Source organism: Belonocnema kinseyi, chromosome 5 (genome assembly GCF_010883055.1).
Source record: "Belonocnema kinseyi isolate 2016_QV_RU_SX_M_011 chromosome 5, B_treatae_v1, whole genome shotgun sequence".
NCBI lineage: Eukaryota > Metazoa > Arthropoda > Insecta > Hymenoptera > Cynipidae > Belonocnema > Belonocnema kinseyi.
Window position 1 is genome coordinate 91,102,641 of NC_046661.1, and position 18,699 is coordinate 91,121,339.

An 18,699-nucleotide genomic window follows, 5' to 3' on the forward strand; every position below is an offset into this window, starting at 1 on the left:
AATCGGACATGCTATGAAATATCATAACGGACGTCCCCAAAAATTTTTTTTTAGGGATAATAACGAACAAAACATTATTGTGCTAAATAAAAATGTTATGAATGTGCATTATTTTGAGGTTATGGTTTTTCAGCTGTCATTCCGATAATTTGTAAATTATTTATAAGAAGAATGGTAACACACATAACCTCCAAACATACAAACACGTTCTTAGCTAAATCAAAATTTTTGTGAGTAAACCCACAAAAAAAGTGGTAAAATCAATCATTTTCTAAGTATCACATGCCCTTTAAACTTGATCATTTTAGTTAAATATTGATCTCTTTGGTGGGAAAATGAATTATTCGCTTCAAAATTAATTTTTTCAATCTGAAAATTCAACTATTCGATTTTTGGAGAAAAATTTATCTTTGTAAATACAACATTATTCTAGACATTGAGGAAAAAATGCCTGTATTATGACAAATTTTTTATGAAATCAATTATTGCATTTGCAACTATATTACTTTTTAAATAGTTAAATGCAAGATTTTAAAATGTTTATGTTTCGTATTTTATTCCTTATTAGCACAAGCCCTCCGCCCCGCTGGCAATGCTCAACCCAGCGCTCGTGCTCAATCAGAGACGTGAGGGGAAGTCGAGTTGAGGGGGTATGTCAAACAGGTTAAAGGCGAATAAATGAAAATCTCCCGAATTTTAAAAGGTTATATAACTACAGTTCTATTATTATGAAAAATAATAGATAAATAGAAAAATCCGATTAATATTTGCAATCCCAATTAATCTTTAAACATTTTCTTTGAGAAATCAATCTCACTTTTTTCAAATAAACTACTTGATCCACGACTAGAACCGGCTAGAATCGTAATAAAAAACAGTAGAATTTCAACAAGAAAAGTTAGTTAAAAGCTAGTTTTTAACAAAATAGATATATTCTTAATCAAAAACCTGAATTGCTAACAAAAAATAAAGCTTTAAATTAAAGTGATGATTTTTTTACCTTAGACGATTTATGATCTACCCAAAAGATGGATTTTCAAGAAATGCATCAATTTTGAACAGAATTGTTGAATTTGGAAGAGGCAAGGCCAATTATCAACAAAGAAATTGAATTTTCAAGTTAATTTTAATCAAGAAAAATGAGTTGTCTACCATAAAAGATGAATTTTTTACCAAAAGAAGATTCTCTAACAAAATACATAAACGTTCAATCAAATAATTTTATTTTAAATGGAATTCTAAACCTAATAGTTGAATTGTCAATCAAAAAGGCGAATCAGTCGCCTCAAGGATTAATATTCTACCATAAATATAAATTTTCAACAAAATACAACAATTTTCAACAAAATTCTTAAATTTTTAAGAGAAAAAGGCGAAGTATCTACCAAAAAAATGAATTTAAACCTTAAAAATATAATTTTTCCTAGAATAGTAAAAGTTTATTCCAAATAGTCAAATTTTTGTTGAAATAGTTCCATTTGTAACCAAACCTTTGATTTTTGCAAGCAAAAATATTATTTTTTCCAAAAAAAGTTGATTTTTAACCCGAAAATATGAATTTTCAACCAAAACAAAATAAATATTTAATACAGTGGTTCAAATTTCAAGCATTTGGTTGCATTTTTAACGAATAGGAATAAATTCCCAATAAAGTTAATACTTCCACTAACAAATGTTTCAATTTGCAATAGAAAATAGTTGAATCGTGAAACGAACCTGAATAATTTTTAAACGAACGGTTGCATTTTTAACCAAAACAGATTAATTATTAAGCAAGAACATTTATTTTCAAACAAGAATATTAATTTTCTGCAAATGGAATAATTAATTTTTAAACAAAGCAGAATTATTTTCAACCCAAAAGAAAGAAGGTTTTAACAAGGCAGTTCTACTATGCTTGCACATAAACTAAGTTCAACTTTCAACCAATTTATTGAGTCTTTGACAACAACAAAAATTTACAAAATAGTTTCTTCTTCAGCAACATAAATCAATTTTTAACTAAATAGTAGAATTTTTAACCAAACAAGATGAATTCCCAACCAAAAATATAATAGCGGACTTTTGAAAAAAAAGGTTAAGTTTCTTGAAAACAGGGGGCAGGGAAGATTTCATAAAAAACACCATCTTTTGCAAAATTGGAAAACTTTTCTCAAATGTATCACTTGGAAATAAATCCTCTCCTCCCTCGTTACCAACGGCAGTTTCTGACGAAGTCATTGTTTACATTCCTCAAATTTTATTTCCTGAACTTGAAAATTTAATATCTGCTTCACTATTTTGTCGTCAGAATCGGTATTTTCTTGCCTTAAATTGACACGAAAAGTTCTGTACGTTTTATCGTATTTTTAAAGTAAATGTACAAGCAATAATTTTTCAATATGTATTACTTTTTTATGCATTTTTCTACGTCAATGTGTAGTTAAATTTTGGAAATAATCATCACAAGACCGGAGATTGCACTTTAAAAGTAATGCAACTTTAAACAGTCATATTTTTAATATAATAAATATCATTTCAAATTTGACTACAGATAAACATAGCTCATTCTTTTACTAATCCAGAAATACCACGTAAGTCATATTTTTCACAATACTTTCGGAGAAAATACTCTAATGCGAAATGCTTCTAAAAGCTCATATGCACAGCGCTCTGAAGAGACAGGAGTGAGTGAGAAAGAAAGCAGACAAATAAACGCAGAAAAGAGAATGCCTGGGTAGAAGAGAGGAGAAATTAGAGGAAAACACTATTTGAAAAGTGGAGAGAATCAACAAGAAGAGAGCAGAACGAAAGGTAAACATGAGAGGGGGAAGGGGGCGAGAGAGAGAAAGAGATGGACATAGTTGAGAAGAGCAGTAACCAGTCTTAAAGGCCTATTCAGACTAGCCATTCTCGTTTGCGGTTCGCCGGTTCTCGGTTGACCGGTGCAGCTCACACTGCGCCGATTCAGATTACACGATTGTCATTCTCACGCATGCGCGGTTCATAGATTAAAGTGACGTGCCACAAGATCGAGAAACAGCTGACTGGCCTCGTGGCTTTAACCAGCGCTCTCATTGGCTACGGTTGCGAACGGCACGGTTGAAATTAGATTTGAACCTAAATGCTCGGACCGAACCGGGACCGAGTACGCGCTGATGGGCCGCGAGCCCAACCGGACCGGCGAACCACAACCGATAATGGCTAGTCTGAATTGGCCTTTAGGCCGCACGGGTCAACTTGTTGGCCGGCAGAAAACGAACTCTAGTCAAGCGGAGTTGGCCGAATTGAGATACTGAACGGACGCGATTGAGAATGGCAAGGGTGCGCAAGTGGAAAATACGTGAGAAGTGGTAAAAAGGGAGTAGTAGAAAAGGCGGGCGAGAAAGAGGGGGCGGGAGAGGGAGGACTTGGAATGAGTGTGAGAGTTTGAGTGTAGGGTGCCAGGGAGAGGGAGAGGGAAAAATGATGATAGTTGAAAAGAGTACAACTTTTTTAGGCCTGACGATACGAGGTTCAGGGTGGACAAAAAAAGTGACAGACCGAGTTGCGTCTAAAGCGTAAATGAGTGCAAGTGAGAGAAGAAAGAGAAAGCAAGCAGAGGTGAGGAGAGAGAAGCAGATAAGTCGGAAATAAAAACGTAATTGAGTGATGTTCGATGGATAACTAATCAGTGCCAAATAATCGTTTTTAGGAAGGATGAAAATATTAGCCTGTATTTTTATTCTGATAGCAACGTCACAAAATTTCAGGATGCATTTTCCAGATAAAGCTCTAGTGTTTTTTTTTCCAGGGAATTTTGTTTCAAAAATTATTCCTCGTGTTAGTTTGTTTTATATGTCCAATATTCGATTTTTCAGCAGTTCAGTGGACCTAAATATGAATCATCAATTATTTCTAGTGTTATATCACTTTTTATCTTCAAAAATCGATTCTTAGCAGATCAAACGTAAAATGGCTAACAATAATCAACCGATTCATCTGAAAATTTTAGGACAAATTGTTTACATAAAAATCCAATGTAATTGTTAAAAGAAATTTTGAATAATTGATTATTTTCAGAGTTATGTAACTTTTTATCTGTAAAATTCAGTTTCTTAGAAGTGTAATCAAACCGCAGCATACAATATTGAACCGAAATAACATAAAAATTACAGGATACATTTTCTAGACTAAGCTGTAGTGTCCTTTAAAAAAAAATTTTTCATGCATCATTTATAGAGTTATATCACTTTTTCTATCAAAAATTTGATTTTTCCACAGTTTCTCCCACCTATGGCCAAACATATTAAACCGATTCATATACAAATTTTAAGATAAATTGTCTATATAAAGCTGCAAGGCAACATTTGAGAAATTTTTATTTATAAATTATTTCTAAAGTTATTTTACTTTTTATGCTTAGAATTAGATATTTTCTCAGTTCACTCGACCTGTAGCCTAGAATATTCAACTAATTGGTATACAATTTTTTACAATGAACTGAATTTATAGGGCCTTAGAGTAACTTTTCAGACAATTTTGATCAATTAATTATTTCTCGAGTTATATCACTTTTTGTATTCAAAATTCCATTTTTCTGCAATTTTCTTGACCTATAGCCTACAATGTTCAATCGATTTGTACAAAAATTTAAAGATAGGTTATATAATGCTTTAGTCCCACTTTCAAGGCAATTTTGATTCGTGAATTATTTCTAAAGTTATTTTACATTTTATGCCCAAAATTAGATTTTTTATCAGTTCAGTCGACCTGTAGCCTACAATATTCAACTGATCAGTATACATTTTTACCATAAACTTAATATTTAAGGTCTTACAGAATTTTTCATAAAACTTTGATTAATTTATTATTTTTAGAGTTATTTCCCTATTTATGCAGGCAAGCTGGTGCTTACATTAGTAATTCGATTTACACTAAATTTTCAACATTATTTTGTTACATAAATATCTAAAGCAGTGCTTATTAATATTTTAAAGTATTGCTTATTTTTTAAAACATTTTTTAAATTTAATTTAAAAACATTAATTTTTCAGTAATTTAGACGATCTGGAGCTAACACTTTTATACCGACTTGTACAAAATTTTCAAATTAACTCCGTCAAATGAATATCTAAGAAATTTTGGAATTGAGAAATTGTTTCTAATTCTATTTTTAATTATGAAATAAATATTAATACCAATAATATGCATTATTGAGTATTAAATGTTTTTATAGACTACATGGAGCTATTAATAAAAAATTTCTTTGATTAGAATTTTTTTTCTGAGAAAAGAGTTTTTTCTTGTCTCGCTGGGTTTCGAACCACAGAACTTCCGATTGTCGGTCGGATGCTTTTCCCTTAAGCCACCTTAGAGATAGAAGAATTCTTTTTCAGAAATACACGCATTATTTTTCCAGGTGTTACTTATTCAAATTTTTTAAGGAATCTGCATTATCTTTAGAGAATTACAAAAATGCTTAACTTTTTTCAGAGTCTTTTCAACGGAGCAAAGGAGATCTTTTTTTTTTAGAAAAAAATTAATTAAAAAATTTTATAATTCATAGCTGCACCTAGTTTAAAAAGACTTCAAGAAATTTCATTATTCTCTTATGATAATATAAATTCCTCAAAATAATTAACTTGTAACACCTGAAAAAATTATGCGTGTATTTCTGATAAAGGATTCTTCTTTTGATCTCTCTAGTAGCTTAAGGGAAAAGCACTTGACCGGCAATTTTAAGTTCTGTGGTTCGATTCCCAGCGGAGAATCTTTTTTCAGAAAAAAATTTTAATTAAAAAAAGAAATGATAATTTCTCTAATTCTTTCAATTCGATTAATTAAAAAATCTTGATATCTTCCAAAATTACTTGAAAAACTTTGATATTAAAAAAAAAATTTTATTCTACTTACCAATTTTACATATCGAAATTTATACATTGTAGATGTTTCTGGTGGGAAATTGTTAATTTTTAGCCAATTAGTCTTATAATTTTATTTTCAACTTAACAATGCTTTAACTATAAAATATGATAGGAGTGTGATTCGCTTTTTCATAAGTGATTAAATTATCTTGAATCCTATCCTTTCTCAAATTCAAGTTTCAAAGTAATTCAACACAACTTCCTTCGCGAAATGAGATACAGTTAACCATCAGTTAACATCATTTTCCTCTCTCGCATTTAAGGATCATGCCTCTAATTACTAAAATTATTTAATAAACTACCTGGAACTAAACTTAACACATTTAAACCAGTTCATAAAAAGTGTATAGTGGATGGACCCTTATCATCATTATTATCTCAACTAGCAGTAAACGTTTCAGAATTTTTATTTTCTATTGTTACAAATATAACAAAAATTAAATCCACTATTAAACCAGTTTAAAAATATTAAGCTTCGAGTGCTTTTGAAACAGTAATTTATTATTAATAACTTAATTAATTCTAATTCTAATTAATTCTATAAATGGATCATTATCATCATGATTATCCTAACTACACAGAAAAAAGTAAAAATAAAATTTTTTACAAGACATTTTTTAGAGCGATAAAGTTTTGTTTAGCCAACTTCGTGCTTTTAAAAAAAAACATGTGTTTGTCATGGAAAAACAAAAGGCAGCTTAACCGATATTTATGCAAAGTTTATTGTGTGAAGTTAATTTTTGTTGCAGAGAATCTTTCTTTGGAAATCTTTGTAAAGTTTATCTTCTGTTTTTTCTGTGTAGAATTGAACGTTTCTGTATCATTATTTTCGAACATTAAAAATTATCAAATTAAAAAATTTATTAGGAAACAAATTATAAAATATTAAGTTTCGAGCGCTTTTGAAACAATAATTAATAACCTTATTGATTCTAATCAGCCACTAAAAAAGTCTATGGTGAATTAATCGCTACCAAAATCATTATCCTAATTAGCAGTAAACGTTTCTGGATTTTTATTTTTTTTTAATTAAAAATATAAACCATTTGAAAAGCTATTATTAAACAAGTTTTTAAACAATAAAATGCGTATATTTGTGAAACAATAACAACTATTCATTAATTTCAAATTAAAAGTATTAACATTGTTTAGAAAATATATTGAACGATTTTGAATTGACAACGTTTAAAATCAAACAATTTTAGTTTTGACACAGTTTTGAGAAAATGAGAATGCTAATGGAATTAAAAGGAAACTGAATTTGTATTATTTCAAAATAAAAGATTTAAAAATTAATTTATTTGAAATTTGAAGTGTTTAAAATTGAAAATATTTTCATCAGGAGCTCTCTAAGGGGTTCTATAATTTTACCAAACTTTTAAAGTCCTGAATATGGAAAAACCGAAAAAATAATTACGAATACGTATATTTCCCGATAAATTAACATTTCTGGAATAAAAGAAAACTACCGCAAATGTTTATTTCGGAAATATTAAATTCCACCAATTTTTAAAATCCGTTTTTTCCAATTCTCGAAATAAAAAAAATATTTAATTTTTAATTATACTTGAGAATAATAACCCACATAAAATAAAAGATTACTGTGACATAAAAAATGAACATTAAATGGTTCTTTTTGCTGAAATTTTCAAATTTAACAACTCCATATTTTCGAGAGTCGGAAAATTAGGCAATTTACTTTTTCCTGAAATTTAAAAATTTAGCAATTTCTTGTTTTCGGAAATTTTAAAACTTCTAGAATAAATATTTTTGATAGTTTTTTGGGCAGGGGTGGGGGGGGGGGTCAATTACGGTAATTTTCATTTATCAGGATATTTTTTGTGCTAAATAATTTTGGGGTATTCAGTTCAACACGTTCAAAATTGAAAAATTTTATTTTGATTTGAAGAATCTCGAATTTTTTAAAAATTCAGATAAAAATTTCCAAAATATGACTGTTTAAAAGCAATTAACAATAATTAAAAGCAAATTTAAAGGAATCAAAATTCTATTATTTTCAATAAGAAGCGTTAAAAATTAAACAATTTTATATTTAATTGAAAAATTGCGACATAGAAATATTTCAGATAAAAATATCAAAAATTGGTGCATTTCAAATCAATTGAAACTCGTACCATTTGAAATTCAAGGAACTTAAATTGTATTGATTCCAATAAGATAAATTGAAAATTAAATACTATGAAATTAAAAATTTTTTAATATGAAACTTTCTTATTTCAAAGCGATTCAATTTTAACAATTTGAAATATAAAATTAAATTGAATGTTGTAAAGCCAAAGCTTTTAAAATTCTAGAATTTATCAAAAAAAAAAAAAAATTAAAAATAAAGATTTATTTCAAATTTGAAACACTAAAATTAAGAATATCTACTGCGGAACGTTGAAAATTAAACAAACTGAAATTTTATTCAAGCTTGAAAACGCTTAAGATTCAAATAACTTTGTTATGTTTAAATCTTTCAGAACTAAAGCATTTTCAAATTGTTTGTTTGTTTTATTTTTAATTATAAAATTAAAAGTTATTAAAGGAAAAAAATTGAAAATATAAAAAAAACAATTCCAAAATTATAAAATTGTCAAATGTTCAGCATCCAAGTCTAAAAAATGTTAAACATAGTGAACCTAAAAATTCGTCTTTTTCGAAAAACTTTGAAATTATCATGCTTTCTAGACAAAAAAAACAATTCCAAACTTCGTTTAAAAATGGAAGAATTCTTAAAAGGGATCTTGAAACTAAGTCGAGAAAAAAAATTAATTTTAAAATTGTTTATCACGATTTTAAAAATCCATTCTTTTTATCTAGAGCGCAAAGTTAATAACTGAAATGTAATAAACAATAAACTGTCACATTGAAACATATAATAAATTATTATGAAATCATCATATAGTTAACTCTTCCACAAATCTGGGACACGTTCATTTCCATAAAAGTTTGTTTTCTCTTCCTAACGTTATATAACTAATTTGTATTCAATTTTCTCTCACTTTTTTCAATTTGACATAATTTAACTATTCCAGTATTCGTAGAAAATTTAGCTTATAAAATCACAGTTTTTGTGTAATTTTAGTTTTTTCTCGGGACACTGTAATATGAAGATTATTTTCAAATAGACTACTTTTTGCAACATTATATAACAAACTTTTTTGTAAACAAAGCAAAATAATTGTTATTAATTTGTTGAAAAATTAAAAATTTCAAAAAAAGGACCACGCGGTTCAAAATGAAAAAGCTTAAACGGTTTATCATACTGTTAAAAATTCTGGTAACTTTTTGAAAAAGAATCCTTAAAAATATTGGATGAGATACTTTTTCATTTTTAGTTTTTTTCTAAATTAATTTTTAAATAATTTTTTTGCATTTTTTCTAAATACGAAAAAAAGGCATTAGAATTTAAACTTCTGTATCGATAAGGAAATGGAAGATTTAGGTCATTGAGGTAAAATTTTTTAGGGATTTTCTTCTTTTTCAAAAAAGAATAAGAATTTTCAATAGCACGTTGCATTTTTTTTTAAATTTTTGATATTTTACCATCTTAGTAAAAATAATATTAGTTTTAATGATACATTTTTAGTAAATTTACCCCTCTGCAATTTTGTTTCCTGACATTAAAAATATAAATAATTTAAAAATCTATTAATAAACAAATGTTTAAATATTAAAAGAATTTCGAATTTTTGAAACAATAATTAATAATTACACGAACTGAGATTACTAGATTTTTTTAATTTTAAGAAAGGACAGTATTTCTAATGCAATAAAAAGGAATTTAATTTTTTTATAAATAAAAGCATTCAAAATTAAACAATTTGGAGTTGAAAGTATTCGAAGCTAAAAAATAATCGCATGCTCTCAAAATATAAATTTAAAACTAAATTTAAATGATTTCAGATTAATACTTCGAAAATGCAGATGAAAATTTCTAAATATTAAAAATCAAATACTTCTAGATCAGCGTTATAAAAAATGCATTATTTAAAATCTTAAAAAAATTAATTGTATTATTTTTACGTAAAAGAGTTTAAAATTGAATAGTTCAAAATTGAAAACCTCTCAATTAGAATAATTTTTTATTCGAAGAGATATAAATTTGACAATTTAAAATTCAAATCCAAATTAAAAGTTTCAATGCGTAAAATTCTGAAATTCTAAAATTAAAAAATTAGTATTAAATCAAAAAAATTTATAATTTAATATTAAAATTTATTATACAGATTTTTCTAAGACCTAAAAACAAATTCACCGTTCAAACTTGAAAAATTTGCATTTAGAACCTTTGAAATTCAATTATTATTTTTTTTTAAAATGAAAACGAAGTGATTTTAAATGTAGAACATTGAATATCAAACAAATTGTACTAAGAGACGTTAAAAATTAAACGAATTCGTCTTTATTTAAAATATGAGAATTTTTTAATTAAAAAGAATTTTTATTTCTTAATTTTTTACACTTAAATTCTTTAAAATTTCAATTATTTCAATCAAATTGAAATCATTTAAAAAACAGTCATTCTTATAAAGTTGATTACACTTTTTAGTTTCAATTTTTAATTATTTTTTTTTTTTTTAATTTTCAACAAAAAATGCGATAATTTTCAGATATTCTATTGAAAATTCCATACTAAAAAGATACACAGTTTCTAATCTTTCAATCCGGTACACATTTTTTTTTAAATTTGAGTTGGAAAGATGAAATATTTTAGAATATTTTTAAATAGAAAATAATTAAATTTGCAATAACTAGTTCCCGAATGTTTACATTTGTGAATCAACTATTTTGAGTAAATTTAAATCGTTTAAAAATTAAAAAATTTATTTTGAATGATAATTTTTAAAGTTCCACCATTTTAAATTTGAATGCAAAATTAAAACTTATTAAATGGAAAATTCAACGTTCAACATTAAATTTAAAACTTTAAGATTGTACACATTAAAAAATAACGAAATCAACTAAATTAAAATAGTTGAAATTTCATCTATTTGGGTTTGAGCAACGAAATTTTTAACTTTTTTATTTAAAATCCTTTAATTTTTGACATTCAATTTAAAATTATTATTTATTTTAGAAATATTTTAACCTAATATTTCTTTGATTTTAAATAACCCATTTTTTTCAAGCCTAAACTAAAAATTGGATAGTTGTAAGATATTAAATTTCTAATTAAAGATTAATAATTTAAATTGAGTTTTAAATTTTCAAAATTTTGGAACTCTGTCAAACATAAAAATTTAATTTTTAATGCCTCTATGCTTTAAAAATTGATAACTATTATTCGAAAATCTTCTTGTTCTAATAGTTTGAATTTAAAAAAATAATTTTCTTAATTTTTTATTATTTTTAATTTGTTCCAGAGGCTTTTGATTCAAAATTGTTCAATTGCAATCTTGAATATTTTCAAGGTCGTAAATATACCCTTTTTCAGAACTGCTTATTGGAAACTATTATTTTAAATTAAAATTATATCATTTTTACATATGAAAACGAGATTCGGAGTTTCTGAGTATTTTTTTTTAATAAAAAATATTATTTCTGTCAAAAAAAATATAGTGTCGTTTTCATCATAATAAAACTTCCTACCGAAAATTGACGAATTATAAAATATCTGAGACTGCCAAATTTTCTACATTAAAAAATTATCGGACTCAAACAATTAAAAGAAAGGTGAATTCATAACTCATATTCTTTCTTCACAAAAACAGTAATGGAATATTTTGTTTAACGACATTTTTTCATGTTCCAGGTATTTTTTAATCTCATTGTTTCATTATTAAATAACAATAATTTAAACAAAATATTCCTCAACGAAGAAGAATAATAAAAGAATTTTTTTTAATACAATATTAATAATAAAAAACATTTTGGACGACTCAAAAATCCAGCAGAAAAATGCCGATACTGCGAAATTCTCTCAGAAAAATTTCGAATTGGAAAATTCCCAAAATTATAATAGTTGCCACAATATAAAAATCATGAAAATTCCTGAATAATAATATTTCTAATTGGTAACTGCGAATTATAAAATATCCGATAAGGCAAATTTCCCGACATTGGAAAATTCCCACATTTTAAAAATGAACGGAAATGTTTTTTAATAAATCACATTTACTTATTAAAAAAATAATAATGAAATATTTAAAAAAATACATTTATCATAAGTTTAATGTATTTAAAAAAATAGTTTTGAATTGGAAATAAAAATAATTTTAAAAAATTCGAATGCAAAAGGACAATAAAAGAACAGGATTCTTATAAGAAGAGTAATAGTAAATTTCGGAAATTTTTTATTTCGAATATTTTTGTTCAGGAAATTCTCGACGCTGTAAAATTCCCGAAAAATAAAATATCCAGGAACGACTGAAAAGTCTTGAAAAATGAAATTGCCAACACTGTAAAATTCCCGAATTATAAAATTGTTTAAATATAAAGATCCCGATCTTTCAGTTTTTCAAGGATTAACATTCTTGACAGTTTATTATATTACTAAATTAAAAAATCCCGAATAATAACATTCTAGAGAGAAAATTCTCAAATTTAAAAATTGCTGAATTTAAACGAGCAAACAAATGTTTTTTAATAAATGTCATTAATGTATTAAAAATACAAAATAGATATTAGTGAACATTGTTTTTAAAATATTTAAACTTCTTGAAAATTATTATCTGGCTTTAAAATAATAATAATTTTATAAAAATTGTACAAAAAATAAATTTAAAAAACATGTGTGCTTTGAACGAAAAAATAAATTTCCTATTTTTTTGTGATAAAAAAAATATATATACTATGAACATTTCCGAACAAAATATTGCCTTCATAAATATATTTTTTTAAAATAATTATTATTTTAAATGCCAACACTGATTTAAAAAAGATTAAAAATTATTTTTGCGATAAAAACATTTGATCAAATTATTTAGAAAATTTTATTATTCAGGAGAATTTTCTTATTTGTGTTTTTTATATTTCGGCAATTTTATAATTTTAGGAATTTCCTGTTTCAAATATTTTCTTTTGCAGAAAACTTATTGTACCGGGAATTTTATTTTTCCGGATTTTTCAGTGGCCCATATAAAATTTTCTGATCCTTTCAAGTATATTTATTTTTTAAACTTTTATTATTGTATGTTTTCTATAACAAAACGTTTAAAATTAATGAATTTAAACTTGATAGAAACAATCGCAAGACAAAAAACACGCGAAAAGCGAAAAAGACCTTCAAAGCAGACAAAGGAATGAATCGCAAATCATTATATAAAATTAATCTTTTTTTTTTAAATAAATAATTTTTTAAGTATATTTTTCTTGTCATTGGATATTACCTTACCTTAAAAAATGTGAGGCACAGTGACCTTCCTTTTCAGCGACTGGAGTGCCTGATTATATTCGCGGTTTTAATCCAATTAATCACATTGATACACTGGTTCTTATCAAATCTGATTTGTGCGTTTCAGAAAATTATCTCACTATTCCATCGAAAATAAGCGATTTTTTATTCAAAATATAAATTTCCGTTTCCTTCTCGTTATTTAAATTCATCTCACAAAATGGACCAGCACGATCACTGTGCTCGCACATTCACATTCGCTAACTGACTCCAGGCACTAAAGTCAGAATGAGAGATTGTCCAATAGAAAAGGATAGAAATGTATACAGAGAGAGATCGAGCAAAATCAACGGAGGTAATTTTTGTGGCGTCACGTGCGACTCCAGCTGGATTCCCTCCTATTTTCTAATCTCAAATATAAATTTGATTATTAAATATTTCAAAATTTCCCAAAATTTATTGCATCAAAGAATGTTGAAAAAATGGAAGAACTGATAAAGGGACGACCAAAAAATCCCGAAAATAATTTTCACGACACTCTAAAATTCTCGAATTGGAAAATACCCGAATTGAAAAATTCCCGAATGAATTATTTCCCGAAAAATGTCCTAACAATTGCCGAATAATAAATTAACAAAACAATAATCAAATTTAAAAAAAATTAATTTTAAATTCAATCAATAATTGTAGAAACTTCAAACATTAAAAACAATTTTTTTTATATTTTATAATTTCATTTTTAGTAATTAAATAATAACTAAAAAATATAATACAGTGTATGGAATTTCATTTTTCGGTATTTTTTAGTCGCCCCAAAATTAAATTCCCAACACTGCAAAATTCCTGACTAATAAAACTCCAGAATTAAAAGATTCCCGAATAATACAATTTCCGCATAACAAAATTCCCTGAATTGGAAAATTCCTGAATTATAAAATTTCCGAAATGCGAAATTCCCGAATTAGAAAATTCTAAACTAATCAAATTCCTAAAAAGTGAATAATATTAGTGAATTGGAAAATTCCCGAAAAATAAAATTTTGGAACCTGCGAAATTCCCGAATTATTCAATTCCCAATTAATAAAATTCGCGAATAGAAAAAAATGTTGAAATAGGAAAATTACCGAATAATAAATTAAGAATACAATAATCAAATTTTTTTATTAAAAAAACACAACATATATTTTCAAAGTTTCCAAAATTATTAATATTTTTAATTCAAACAATAATTTGAGAAACTTTAAACACTTAAAAAATTTTGTGTTTTAAAAAAATGTTTGATAATTGTATTTTTTTAAATAAAGCATATCTATACAAAAATGTAATGGTTATAATTCGGGAATTTTGTAGCACGGAAAAAACGACGCTTTTAAATTCACAGATAATAAAATTTTCAGATAATAAAACTCCTGAATTAAAATATTTCTAAAAAATACAATTATTGCATAATGAAATTTCCTAATTTAAAACTTTCTTAATTATAAAATATCCGAAATACCGAATTCCCAAATTAGAAAATTCACAATCAAGAAAATTCACAAACATTGTACGATATCACAGAATTGGAAAATTCCCGAAAAATAAAATTTTTGTCAATGTAAAATTCACGAACTAGTCAATTTCCGAATAATAAAATTCCAGAATTTTAACAATTAAGTTTTATATAAATATTATTTATTTATTAAAAATGTAATTCTCAAATATTTTTATTCAAAGAAAATTATTTTTGATGCTCAAAGTTTCTGAGATTATTGTTTGAATTTAAAATATCAATAATTATAGAAATTTTCAAACTTAAAAATAAACTTTTTTACCTATTAAAAATTGTATTACTATAATGTTAATAATTACATAATGTCTATAAAAAAATGTATTTACTTTATTAATTTTATTTTATTTATTTTCCGGGAATCGTCTAATTTCCTGATATTATTATAGACTGTTAAGGGTTGAATAATAAATTAACAATAAAATAATTAAACTTTTTCACGCAAAAAAAGTTATTTTGAATATTTAAAGTTTCTAAAATTATTTAAATTTTAAATTTAAACAATAATATCAGAAACTTTAAACATTAGAAACATTTTTTTAAAATAAAAATATTCGATAATTTTACTTCTAATAAATAAATAATATTTAGAAAAAAAATGTATTGCTGGGTCGACAATTTCATTTTTCCGGATTTTTTAGTCGTCCCAAAATAAAATTCCCGACAGTGTAAAATTCCCGAATTAAAAAATTCACGAATAATAAAACGAAAAAGCGAAAAACGAAGTTACAAAAAAATTTATTATCTTTCTTGCAAACAAATTTTCTTTATAAAAATCTTATTGTTTTCATAAAGTTTAACAATTATATTCAGAATTAGAAGTATGAATAAGGTCTTTTTTTTAAAACAAAAACTGGTATTTTTAATCAGAATTCGTAGTTCTTATCTACTGAAACAAATATTTCTTCGATGAGTTACTGCTCCGCTTATATCTTTCAATTTAAAATAGAAATTTTTGTTAAAAACCTTGTTCATGTTTCTCATTGTAAACATAAGTGGTCAAAATTGTAAAAAAAATTATTAAAAAAAAAAAAATTTGTTTGCACTGAACATGATGAAGTTAAAAAAGTAAGCTTTTCGTAAAAATGGGAGTAAAAAAAATATTTTTGCAAAATTTTATAAAAGGTTCCACGAATTGAAAAAATGTACATAAGATTTAAAAGTATTTAACAAAATTTTAAAGGATTTTGGAATATTATAAAGGATTTTAAAGTATTTTAAGGAATTGTAATGGATTTTTGAAAATTATAACGTATTTCAACGAATTCCAAAGAACGTCAGGAAATTTGAAAGATTTCAAGGATCGAAAGATTTCAAGGCATTTCAGTGGATTTTAAAAGATTTCAAGAAAGTATAAAAATTTTACGGAATTTTGAAGAATTTGAAGATATTTCGAAAGATTTTACAATATATCCGCAAATTAAAATTTTTTAAAAATATTTTAAAGGATTTGACGGAAGATTAAAAGATCTTGAAATAATATAAAGAATTTTAAGGTATTTTGAGCGATTTTAATAATTTTAGAAATATTATATAATATTTTCACGAATTTAATAGATCAGAATATTAAGGAATCTTGAAATATTATAAAGGGTTTTTTAATTATTAAGAGGACTCCTGGTGGATTTTCGTACATTATAAAGTTTTTTTAAATGAATTTTGAAGAATGTCAGATGATTTTAATTGGATTACGAAAATTGGAATGGATTTTATGACATTTCGGAAGATTTCACGTAATTTAACAAGATTTTTTGAACATTTAAAACCATTTAAAGAGATTTTCATGGATTCTTAGAGATTTCGAAGAACATTGATAATTTCGCAGAATTTCAAAGGATTGTAAGATATTTAAATATATGATCGAATTTTAGAGGATTTCGTAAGAGTTCAAAAGATATAACGGAATTTAAAAGAATCTAGGAATATTCTTTTAAGGACTTAATGTAAATCGAGAAATTTGCAGTGATTTTCGACTAATATAAATCATTTGAAAAAATAATTATTATTTTAAAAATTTTCTAATCTTTAATGGTTTTAGATCTATTGTAAGGGATGTCAAGAGATTCGTATTCCCATAGATTTTGAGGATTTTATTTAAAAAATTTTGAAATTATATTTTCCTGGAAAAAGATTTTTTAACAATCGCTCCATTGGGAATCGAACCACAGAATTTCCGATTGCCGGTCAGTTGCTTTCCCAATTAAGCTATTAGAGATATCGAAAGAAAAATCATTATAGATGTCACCCCACAATCTGTGGAAATAGAACAAATTAGAAGATCTTTTGTCAGAAAAATATAATTTTAAATTAAATAAATACAGTTATTTTTCATCTTGTGAAAAATGACGTTAATTATTTTATGTTATTTAAAGAGTTAACTTAATCGATAGTTTTGATTCCTATTTCCACAGATTGTGGAGTGACATCTATACTGATTGATAGTAACTACTCTGCTGGATAATACAGATTTCCTTTAAGGATTTCAATACATTGTGAGGGGCTTTGAAAAATGTCAAGGTATTACGTAAGATTTCGAAATATTTTACGAAAATTGAGTGATTTTAACCGATTTTAAGGAATTCCCACAAATTAAAACTATTTAAAAGGTTCTTAAGGGATTTTAAGGTGTTTTAAGAGATTTTAAGAGGTTTCGACGATTTTATGGAACTTCAAAGGATCTTACGATATTTAAAAATGTTCCGGAGTATACCCGTTATTATTAGACGACTTCTAAAGAATTCCACAGATCAAATGGAATATTAAAGACATTTTGAATACCATAAAGGATTTCAAGACCTTTTTAGGGACTTCTTTCAAATATTTTTTTACACACAAATAATTTCTTGCAATTCAATGTGCGAAGGATTATAGAATTCACGCCTGGTGTCAATGACAATAAGAAAAGATTATGCAAAGATATAAGGGGGATCAATTTGTATCTCTCAGATTATTGTCGGTTAGAATAAAAGGTGGAAGCAGAAAGCTACGCGTTAATAGATGGTGAAAGAAGCGGGGTAAAAGACGAATTTTGAGACAATTGAAATAATACCATATGCATTTACGATAATGCGAAAAGAGTCATTCTACTACTAGTAGTAGTGCTAGAGTAGTACTAGAATAGTATTCCCGTTTGATCCGATACTTTTTTGTGCCCGGGTCGGGATATTTTTGGGTTTTTCTCGGGTCAGGATCGGGTTGTCGATACGCATAATCGGTTTTACTTCGGCTCGACTTTGTCTCAGAAGTTGATATATCGACTCGGGATCGGCTCGGGTTTTCGATAGTCCTTCGCCAGATGTATCTTTTTCCTTTCACTGTTTCAATTTATTTTTGAACCCCCAAAATTGCCGAGTACCCTTTCTGTACCTTGAAGTTGGACGCCAAGCTATCCATTCCCATCTCCCAATGAAATTAATCTTTCCCCATGATCACCAACACCTATGGCATCATTTAGAGTGTCACAGAAGGCGTCTTTTACCTCGCTCCTTTCGCCATAAATCGGGGCGTAAACGCTATGATAAATAGTCTTCTGATACCCATTTTTATTCTTACACACAACAATCTGAGGGATACAAATGCATGCTCCTTGACATGCTGCGTTGCTCTCTCATTTATAATCACACTAACTCCTTGGCGACCGTGTCATGCGCTTGTATTTTTTATTGTTCAAAGTATACGCCCAACGACCAACTTGATATGAAAACTGTATTTTACGAGTTTAAATAATGTTGAACATAATTAGCCAGTTGTAAGGTGAACAGTTAAATTATAAGGTCATTCCCACTTAACTAAGGTCAATGGGGCTTAAGTATAGGGACAGAATTAGAACCGAAGTAAGGCATAGTTGGTTGTGTCTACATTTTTTTATCTTCCTTGTTATGAAATTCGGTTTTTTCGTTTTAAAATTTATCCCCTTTCGTGAATAA

General features: G+C 26.3%; 1 protein-coding gene across 4 annotated transcripts in view; it reads right to left on the reverse strand.

Annotated features, from left to right (window-relative positions):
* The window catches only part of LOC117172510 (neutral ceramidase), a 290,344-nt gene that overhangs the window by 246,783 nt on the left and 24,862 nt on the right, over nucleotides 1–18,699 (reverse strand). Inside the window, exon 1 of one of the 4 annotated variants that reach the window (XM_033360523.1) lies at nucleotides 13,225–13,493. The exons of 2 other annotated variants lie outside the window; for them this stretch is intronic. The gene's annotated coding sequence lies outside the window, so the exon portion shown is untranslated. Of the gene's footprint in view, nucleotides 1–13,219; nucleotides 13,494–18,699 lie in introns of those variants that run through there. One more of the 4 variants, XM_033360525.1, reaches the window with a different exon arrangement.